This window comes from Rattus norvegicus, chromosome 20 (assembly GCF_036323735.1).
Source record: "Rattus norvegicus strain BN/NHsdMcwi chromosome 20, GRCr8, whole genome shotgun sequence".
Classification (NCBI taxonomy): domain Eukaryota; kingdom Metazoa; phylum Chordata; class Mammalia; order Rodentia; family Muridae; genus Rattus; species Rattus norvegicus.
This window is the reverse complement of record NC_086038.1, coordinates 10,971,464-10,982,070: the sequence shown is the minus strand read 5'-3', so window position 1 is coordinate 10,982,070 and position 10,607 is coordinate 10,971,464.

The following is a 10,607-nucleotide window of genomic DNA, read 5'->3' as shown; positions in this document are numbered from 1 at the left end:
ATGCTTGGCACTTAACGCTGCTACCCAGGCTGCTCCTACCCAGGCCAGCTGCTTCTGTGTTGTTCACACTGCATGATCTTTCCCTTGTTCCCCACACAGAGCAGTCCCCACTGCTCCTACTAGGCCCCTGAGCCCAGCCTCAGCACCTTCTGCCCCCGGCTGCTGTTGGCAAAGGCTGGCCTCCCATGCGTCTGCAATGGAGGCCACCATCCAGCTTCTGCTAGCTCCCTTCTGTTTCTGGGAGTCCGAGGCTGCCCCCTCCCTCCTAGCAGCCTGGGGAAGGCTGTTCTGTGGAGGGTCTGATGCTTGATTCTGGGACCTTTCTCTTCCCTGTTTTCCCAGCTAACTGTCACCGGGTAGAAAAGGGCCCGCTCACCTGTTCCACCTCATTCCTGCCTCCTCGTCTTGGTGGCCATGATGCCTTCTGCTGTGGATCATCAGGGTTCCCGCCCCGTGAACTGTGGAAATAGATGTGGCACGTGGGTCACTGATTCAGGAACAGAGTTGGGGTAAAGACTAAAACAGGAGGACCCTGGGGGTCTGCTGTGGGCCCTCACTCCTATCCTTCTTTAGCTTCCTTAGCCTCTAGCTGGGAGCTTTGTGCTGCATGGATAGCCACTGAGCAATGGCTGATAGGTCTACCTGGCTACCGAAGGGGTGTCCAGAGTGGCGAGGTACAGTCCTCATGTCTGCTCAGGCTCCGTGACAGTGGGAGGTGGAGGAGTGTCACCATCTGAGGGCCAGGATCCCTGGAAAGGGAGCATCCCTGCTAGAGGGTAGGAGGGACAATGGCCGCAACCAGACAGGTGGGGGATGAGCCTGCTGTGTCTGACTACTGACATGCCCGACAAGCTGGCACACTCCAAGCAAAGGGTGGTACAGACGTGGTATTGGGTGGCCCTAGCCTCCACTGCTCAGTTTGCACTGGGTTCAGGCAAGGCAGGTTGTAGAGGGGGCCTGCCTGAAGCTCAAAGCCCCTCTGAGGTGGCTAAGTATGGACAGTGGTTTGGGGCCTGTGTCCCTGTTGCGGGACGCCACAGATTCGGACACTTTCAGACAGTCCCACAATCACTTGCTCGGATGGGAGAGCACGCGGGACCTGCTTATGGTCACGAGGAGGGCTTCAGAGAAGAGAAGGACACCTTGTGACCTGCCTCTGATGGGTACAGGCCAAGGGGTGGCCTCTTGTTGGGGTCCCCTGCTTTTCAGTTAGCTACCCCATGCTGCTGGCCCAGTGCAAGATAGTTGGGGTAGCCTCTGGCACTTGGCCTGGTGCTCTAGCTAGTGGATGGCTGAGGCTAGCTCAGCAGCCTCTCTGGGCCTTTGTTTTAACCAGTCTGGCCCGAGTAGCAGTGGGACTGTGCATGTCTTCAGGGTGGCAAGGGGATTTCATGGCGTTCCATCCCCAGGGCCACCTGAAGCTCCTTGGAAACAGTCAACAGCGAGGTTCCTGTGTACCCCCCCTGCGGCCTCAGGGGCGGGGCCCGTGGAGCTTCTATCCCGGGATAACCTAGATGGGCGCAGCCCAGCTAGGTGTAGAACGGCATTCTCTGTGGCTCCAGGACTCCTGTCTTGCTCAGGGCTGGTGGAGAAGCTGGGGTAGTGGCAGCTCCTTTCAAGTTGTGCGTGTGCCTGTGCCTTTAGCTTTCTGGCAGAGGACCTGACAGGAGCTGGCTCAGGTGGAGGCAGAGACATGCAAGGCCATCCTTTGCTGGTACAGCTTTGAAATCCCGGATCGCCCTAGCGAGTTGGAACCACATGAAAAGCTGCAGCTCTGACGGAGCCGACTCTGGGTTCTCATGGCTTCTCCCTCTTGGACTGGTTCCCAGCTGGCAGAAATAAGGCTGCTGCACGATCCTGGATGCCCCACTGGCCCTTCCTGCCCTAGCCCAGGCTCCTTCTCCTTGCCGAGCATCGATGTGGATGCTCTGAGCACCGAGGACCCAAGTGTGGCATGCGAGTATGTGTGTAAGCCGCTGATGCGTATGTAGACGTGAGCTGTAGGGATGCCGGTAGAATGTCCCAGGAAAGAGCCTGTTTTGGGCAGCTTGCTCTGGCTCCTGTGTCTTCCTCACAGTCCTGGGGTTACCCAGCTGCATGTCCTGGAGGTGGGATCAGGGGAGCAGCCGGGTCATCCTCACCCTCAGTATGGGACTCCGGGGCCCCAAGGGAAGATGGCAGAGATATGGTTGAACGGGGCCAGCAGGTCCCCTGGCAGGTGCATCCTCCCTTTACCCTGTCCTGCATGGCACATGCAGAACCCACTGTGGGAGCATGTGGCCCCTTCTTCCCACAAGGGCTGCTGGGATGTGGTTCTGACACAGCCCCAACCACAGTGAGGATTGGGCCTTGACAGATGTGGCTTTCGTAGCTCAGCCCTGAACTTGCATACAAAGCCCTCAGGGCCTGGGGAGGTGCCTGTCCTCTCTGTGTCTTGGAACTAGGCCCCCCAGTGCTCTACAGACTGGTGTTTAGACCTTCTGCCTTTATGGCTGTAGGTGCTCCTCCCCGACCCCTGCCCACTCCCACGGATTGTGGCCCCTCTGTGTCAGTCCCTGTAAGTGGGCTTTTGCTAAGATCTGAAGCTCAGCGAGGAACGGGAACCTAAAGGTGGCTGCCGAGGCCTGGTTAAGGAGGACACTGGAATTTCAGTCAGAAGTCTAAAGTCAGCTTGGCCTGTCCTTTTCTTACTGTTCCCGACGCCCCCACGCCCGGATCCAGTCCCCAGTTCTGTATGTGTCTCAACTAACCTCATCCCAAGGCTGCCCTGCCCCATGCTGGGTGGTGTCTGTTGCCCCAGGGAAGGGTGGGTCCTGCTGATTCTTGGGCAGGGGCAGGTGTAGCCAAGTCACCTCCAGGGCATAGAGCCTTTTACCAGGCCTCATCTGTGCTAGCCCAGGGTCACCTGTCCCATTGCTTCAGCGAGAGCCAGCCGTGGGAGTTACTTGAGACTCAGGTGCTTTGGGGACAAGGCGTGGTCTAGGAACACCTGTGATGTGGCTTTTACCCCCTCACTTTTCCAGGCTATCTGGATTTCCATACTCGCAAACACCGCAGTCACTATGGTGTTTAAATAGGTTTGGTCCCTTCCGTTGCAGATTTCTATTCATTCTCATGGCCATCTAGCCATCTCTCCTGGCCCTCCCCACACCTGATCCTGAACCCCCCCACCCAGTCCCCTTCCTATCCCCCCTCCCTCCCAGCTCCCTCCCTCCATCTTCCTCTTATGACTATTTTATTCTCCCTTCTAAATGAGATTCAAGCGTCCCTGCTTAGGCAAGTCTGATCCACCAACCAAAGAACATACATGGGTGGACCTAGGCCTCTCCGCACATATGTAACATGTGCAGCTTGGCCTTCATGTGGGTCCTGAACAACTGGAGTGGGGCTACCCCAAAAGCTGTTGCCTGTATGCGGGATATGTTCTGATAGTCGGACTGCCTTGTCTGGCCTCAGTGGGAGAGGAAGCACCTAGCCTCGAAGAGACATAAAGTGTCAGGGTTGGGAGGATACCCAGAGGGATCCCACCCTTTCAGAAGAGAAGGGGAGTGGGAGGGGGAGGGGAAAAGGAAGGGGGAAACGAATGTGAGAGGGGATGACTGTGGGGGGGGCAGTGAGTGGACTATAAAGTAAGTTAAAAAATGAAATTAAAAAGAATAGGTTTCGGGTTGGGGATTTAGCTCAGTGGTAGAGCGCTTGCCTAGGAAGCGCAAGGCCCTGGGTTCGGTCCCCAGCTCCGGGGGGGAAAAAAGAAAAGAAAAAAAAAAAAAAAAGAATAGGTTTGGCTTTCATAGATTCGTCTGTTTGAATGGTCGGCCCAGAGAGTGGCACTATTAGGAGGTGTGGCCTTGTTGGAGGGAGTGTGTCACTGTGGGGGTGGCTTTGAGGTCTCCTATGCCTAATCTCTGCCCAGTGTTGAACCAGAGCCTCCTCCTGGCTGCCTATGGGAGACAGTCTCCTCCTGGCTACCTTCAGATCAAGATGTAGAACTCTCAGCTCCTCCTGCACCGTGCCTGCCTGGATGCTGCCATGTTCCCGCCTTGATGATAATGGACTGGACCTCTGAACCTGTAGGCAAACCCCAATTAAATGTTGTCCTGATAGGTATTGCCTTGGTCATGTTGTCCCTTCACAGCAATGAAACCCTAAGTCAGACACATTCCACACATTAGAATACTTAATATCATTGCATGACCGCAACCAGCCCAAACACACATGCATGCTCATGTACCTGCATGTGGTCACACCTTCCTCTGACTATATGGTAGCACGTGCATTCCACATATTCACACTCAGTGTCTGTAATGTGGTATACACACCAAGCCCACATGTAGACTGCCACACATACACAGGTAACCACACATTCTCATACTTCATACCCACATGTACAAACACAGTGGCACGTGCCTACACACACTGGCACACACCTGCAAACACTTGTGTATACTAGCACACACTGGCACACACTTGCACACACCAGCACACAGTTGCACACATTGGCACACATCTGCACACACTGGCACACACCTGTACACAATAGCACATACCTGTACACAATAGAACATACCTACAAACACTGACACACACCTGCACACACCTGCACATACTGGCACATACCTGCACATGCCTGCATATACTGGCATACACTGACACACTCCTGCACACACTAGCACACACTGACACATGCTTGCACACACTGGCACATACCTGCACATACTGGCACATACCTGCACACATGCCTGCGCACACTGGCACATACTGACACATGCTTGCACACACTGACACACACCTGCACATAATGGCACACACTGGCACACATTGACACACACCTGCACATACTGGCACACACCTGCACACACTGGCACACACCTGCACACACTGGCACACACCTGCACACACTGGCACACACTGACACACACCTGCACATACTGGCACATACCTGCACACATGCCTGCGCACACTGGCACATACTGACACATGCTTGCACACACTGACACACACCTGCACATAATGGCACACACTGGCACACATTGACACACACCTGCACACACTGGCACACACCTGCACACACTGGCACACACTGACACCTGCACATACTGGCACACACTGACACACACATGCACACACTGGCACACACCTGCACACACTGGCACACACCTGCACACACTGGCACACACTGACACCTGCACATACTGGCACACACTGGCACACACCTGCACACACTGGCACACACCTGCACACACTGGCACACACCTGCACACACTGGCACATACCTGCACACACCTGCAGATACTAGCACACACTGTCCCACGCCAGCACACAGTTGCACACATTGGCACACCCTGGAACACACCTGCACACACCTGCACATGTATGCATGTGCAAACCTGGCTCCACAGTCGTGTGCCTCTGGTGCTGGGCTGCAGAATGCATTTCACTGCTCTGTGCCTTACTCAGAGAACCAGGTGTGGATGCTCACCGGTCCCTGCGGAGGGACCTGTTGCCTTGAGTTTCATTTCCTCTTCTCTGAAACTCTTGCTCTTCAGACTGCTGCTTGATGCTGAAGAAAACCTGGCAACCTCGGGAGACCCTTAGTGGGTCAGGCCGGCTGATCCTAGGGAATCATGGAGAGGATCAACAAAGAGTCATCAGCCATGAAAATGGCCCCAGATTATGTTTTAAGCACAAATCTAATGCTGCCTGAGAAGGCTCATCTCCCTGTTTTGTCAGGTCATACGGCTTTTCTCTGTCCTTGACTACGATATTTTGAATATGCTTGGCTCAGGGAATGGCACTATTAGGGGACAGAACCTTGTTGGAGTGGGTGTGTCCTTGTTGGAGTGGGTGTGTCCTTGTTGGAGTGGGTGTGTCCTTGTTGGAGTGGGTGTGTCCTTGTTGGAGTGGGTGTGTCACTGTGGGTGGGGCTTTAAGACCCTTATTCTAGCTGCCTGGAAGCCAGTCTTTGCCTACATGCCTTCAGATGAAGATGTAGGACTCTCAGCTCCTCCAACATTGTATCTGCCTGGATGCTGCCATGCTCCCACCTTGACGCACCTGTGAACCTGTAAGCCAGCCCCAATGAAATGTTGTCCTTATGAGAGTTGCCTTGGTCATGGTGTCTGTTCACAGCAGTAAAACCCTAGCTAGGACACCGATTTGCATTTCTGACTTTCCAGTTCTAGTCATGCTGGAGTCTGGATGACAACGTATTCCTCCCATAACTGCTCCATCAGACTGGCTGGCACCCGGATGGGCATCTGCAATGGCTCATTACATCATTGGCTAATAGGGCTGGAGTATGCCCAGCCAGACACAGGTTTAGATGTCACAGGACCCTTCTGAGCAGTGGGCTGAGTACAAATGATGACCCAGGAATTCCTTCACGTTCTGTTGTGATGGCTCTCGATCTAACAGGTCACATGGCATTGTTCCTGTCTGTATCCTACATGAGGTTTCCCTCCCTCTCATCTCCCTTACCACCGTTTAAGAATGTAACAAGCCCCAAGCCCCACATTCTATTCCCTCTTCCTGTCCCCTGTTTTTTTTTTTTTTTTTTAGACTGAACTCTACTGTCTTACAGTTACTGTCATTACTGTTCAATTGTTGTGAAGAGACACCATGACCAAGGCAACTTATAAAAGAAAGCATTTAGCAGGGGAGGTGTGGGCTTGCTTATAGTTTTAAAGGGTCAGTCTAGGAACACCGTGGCAGGCAGGCATGGCGCTGGGGCAATGGCTGAGAAATTACATCCTAATCCTCAGGCAAAAAAGATTTGGACCGGGCCTGGTGTGGACTTTTGAAACGTCAAAGCCCACTCCCTAGTGACACACTTGCAACGAGGCCACACCTCCTAATCCTTCCTGCACAGTTCCACCAAAAGGGAACTAAGCATTTAATATACGAGCCTCTGGGGGCCATTCTCATTCAAACCGCCACAGGTGTGGTTTCTCTTGCTTTAAGCAGATAGTAAACGCTAAGGCAAGCCACCCACCCGACTGCCATCCTTCTGTAACCTGAAGCGACCCTCAGAGTGTCTCACAGGGCAGAAAGTCTCAACACCTTCCCTTCTAAAAGTAAATGCCTTCAGAGTATCTTCCCCAGACCGCAGGGTTCTGGATAGTTTTTGGTTTTTAAATAGAAGCTGGTTTCTGTCTCTTTGCACAGAGCTAGACAGCTCTGGGTTTGCTCTTAGGATTTTTCTCTCCTCGGTTCTCTGCAGTTTGACAATGACTCCCGTGGTGTCCCTGTGCTAATCACGGGGCTGCTGTGGTTTGGTTGCGATGCCTCTCCTTCTGATCCTCTCATTCTTCTCTGTCCAGGACACGCAGCTGCTCTCGAATTCCAGCAGATAACCGTCCTCAGGTGTCTTTATTTTTCTTCCCTCTCTCCTTCAGATACATCAGTTTCTACCGACTAGTTTTCAGGGGGAACAGATCTGGTGAGCCAGCCACCGCAGGTGGCATCGGTCCGTGGTTGGGATCCGCATGGTCATGATTCTTTGATGTGTCTGTCTGTTTGTTTTCTTCTTCTTTGACGCTGAGTGTTGAATCTGGGGCTTTGTGCCGGGAGTAAACACCGTCACCCAGCGACGCCCCCAGCTGAGATCCGTCACTGTTTCCCATGTTTATATTTGATCCTTGTATTTCTCTTCCTTTATCCTGTTACGATTCCTGCATCAGCATTTTGACAAATCTAATCAGGGCCATCTTGGGATTGGCTCTTATCTTTGTCGACCCCTCTGGGGAGGGGGAGGGTTTCCACTCTTGCCTCAGACTGAGCAGTTTTTTTGTTTTGTTTTTTTTCCTGGAGCTGGGGACCGAACCCAGGGTCTTGCGCTTGCTAGGCAAGCGCTCTACCACTGAGCTAAATCCCCAAACCCGAGCAGTTGTTTTTTTTTTTTTTTGTTGTTGTTGTTTTTGCTTTTTTTTTTCTCCTTTTTCTTTTTCCCGGAGCTGGGGACCGAACCCAGGGCATTGCGTTTGCTAGGCAAGCGCTCTACCACTGAGCTAAATCCCCAACCCCCCCGAGCAGTTCTTTATTGTACATGAAACTTGTGTCTGGGGCTGGAGAGATGGCTTAGTGGTTAAGAGCACTGACTGCTCTTCCAGAGGCCCTGAGTTCAATTCCCAGTAACCATGCTGTGGCTTGCAACCGTCTGTCATGGGATCCAATGTCTGAAGACAGTGACAGTATACTCATATACATAAAATAAATGTTACGGGGTTGGGGATTTAACTCAGCGGTAGAGCACTTGCCTAGCAAGCGCAAGGCCCTGGGTTCGGTCCCCAGCTCCGAAAAAAAGAAAAAAGAAAAAAGAAAAAAAAATAAAATAAATGTTATAAAAAAGGGGGAAAAAAAAAGTCCTTGTGCCTGCCTGGTTTTTGTGCAGCTGGGTATCAAGAGTTGAGGTGGTCACCCTGAATCAGGACCTCTGGTTTCAGGCACTCGGTCGGGTTAGAGCTGAGAAAGGACATTGGTGCTTCCCAGGCCTTTGTAGCTGGAGTTTCCATCCCGACCAATCCTGTCAGGACCCAACTGGGGTTTGCTCAGACGGATCCACCGAGATCCCTCCTAAGGGGCATCCTTGCATCCTTGGCCGGTGCCTGTAGGAGTCTTTGTGCTGGCTCAGCCAGGGACCCCTATGTCTGTTTGTTCCCTGTTTGCACTCAAGGCAGCTTCTCCCCACCATTTCTCACATACTTAAATGGGGCGAGTGCAGACAGCTCTAAGCTGGGACCTGGGCTCCTATCTCTGAGGAGCTGAGGCTTCTCTGTACAGGGGCTTCAACTGTCTGTGACTCTAAGTGTAGGGCCCTGTTTACCTTCCCTGCCTGAAGGTCGGCTGTGGGACTCTCCCTAAAAGCAGGGAGCCACAGTCCCTGTGTTTTCCCTTGAATTCTTACAGCTGTGGCACTCTGGATGACACAAGCCTGTGTGAATCCAGATGTTGAGTTCCAGGACCTACGGTAGAACCCAGGAGTGACCGACATTTGTGTTCTGCACGGATCCCCTCGTGAAACCAACATATACCGTGTTTTATATTGTGAAAACAGAGCCGAAGTCAGACCCTGGCCTTTGCAGATGTGACCCTGAAGACCTTGCTTGGCGCCATTGAGCTAATGATGTTCCTCCCTCAGCTTGTCATGGATGGGGGTGGAGGGTGGGGGGACACTCTCCCTGCCTGTGATGGCAAGATGGAGCTGTAAGAAGATGTGTAAACAAACCCTGCCCCATCTGACTTTGGGTCTTCACCTTTGCAGACAGCTGGGTACCCAGACCCAGATCTCCAGCTCTCTCTGCTCTGGGTGCCACACCGGGGTTTGGACCCTTTGTATACATAGACTTACCACTCAGTCCGGACCTGGAGAATAGGGGGTCTCCGTGACTGATCGGAAGCTGAGGATATCAATTGGGTGTGCACCGTCTGTGGGGACAAGCCCACCAGGAGCCACAGTCCCTTAGAGCAGTGTGGGGGTTTTTGGTTGAACACTGACTACTGTTGTACATAAGGGGAGAGAGAGGTCCCAGGGCAGGAGGGCTGACGTCACAGAAACATTCAGAAGGAGCGTCTGCCTGCCTTAGCTGGGTACCCTGCCAGCAATATGGCGACCAAATGAATAGGTTATCCTGGAGGGGGACACCAGGCTAGATAACACAGGGGAGTCTGGATCTTAGCGGAGGAGCAGGTGGGTCTTCTGGCGAAGGGAGGAGATAACTTCTGGAAGGAAGACAGAGTTCCAAGGGCAGGGCTGGGGAGTGCCCCGCCACCCAGATTTCCAGTTTTACCTTCTTGAAAGTTCGCTGTCCTGTTATGGGAGAAAGAACAGGGCATGTTGGGAGATGCCCTGTTAAGAAGGAGCTGCCACGGGGCCCAACCTGAGTGACCAACACAGGACAGCAGGCCACACAACAGTTTGCAGACCATGGGCTTGTGGTAGACAAGTCTCTCCTGCTGGGTCCCTACAGCAAGCTCACAATCTCCAGCCCCCAGCCGCCCTTCCCCAGGCCTCTCCCAGAAGGGTTGGCAGCCGGTCGATCAGATAGCATTTCGCTTACCCAGCAGCTCCATGTTTGCGGGCAAGCTTCAAGTATTTTCACGTACCCTCGAGACAATGATTAAAAAGTAATTAACCTAAATTTAGCCTGATTGTCATAAATAAATTAGCCATATGAATCACCTGTGATCTACCAGCCCACACATGTCTGGCTACCAGGTGAATGTCCCTCAGGGGAGCCATGAGGTCCCTGTGCTGTACATCAGGGGACAGTGTCATCCTCATGGGCTCGCATGGTCTGGTTCAGTGCATGTTAAACGGGAGGAGGTTACTCTGTTAGCCGGCTGCGGCCAGCTGTCCTTGGTGTTCAAAGCTGGGGTCAGCACATCTGAAGAGAGCAGTTCCCTGATGGTTCGTCTCGGTGACCGGCTGTCTATGCTGCCAACCCAGATGACTGTATACTCGGTGTGTGGGTGCTGCCTGTCAGACTACAGCAATCACCCGGAGGCTGCCCAAGGCCATGGTGTTTCGGTCACTACCTGCCGGTGGTGTTTGGAGGACCTGAGAGAGGTGGGTGACTCTTGCTCCTGCTTAGTAGGACAGAGATTTTCGG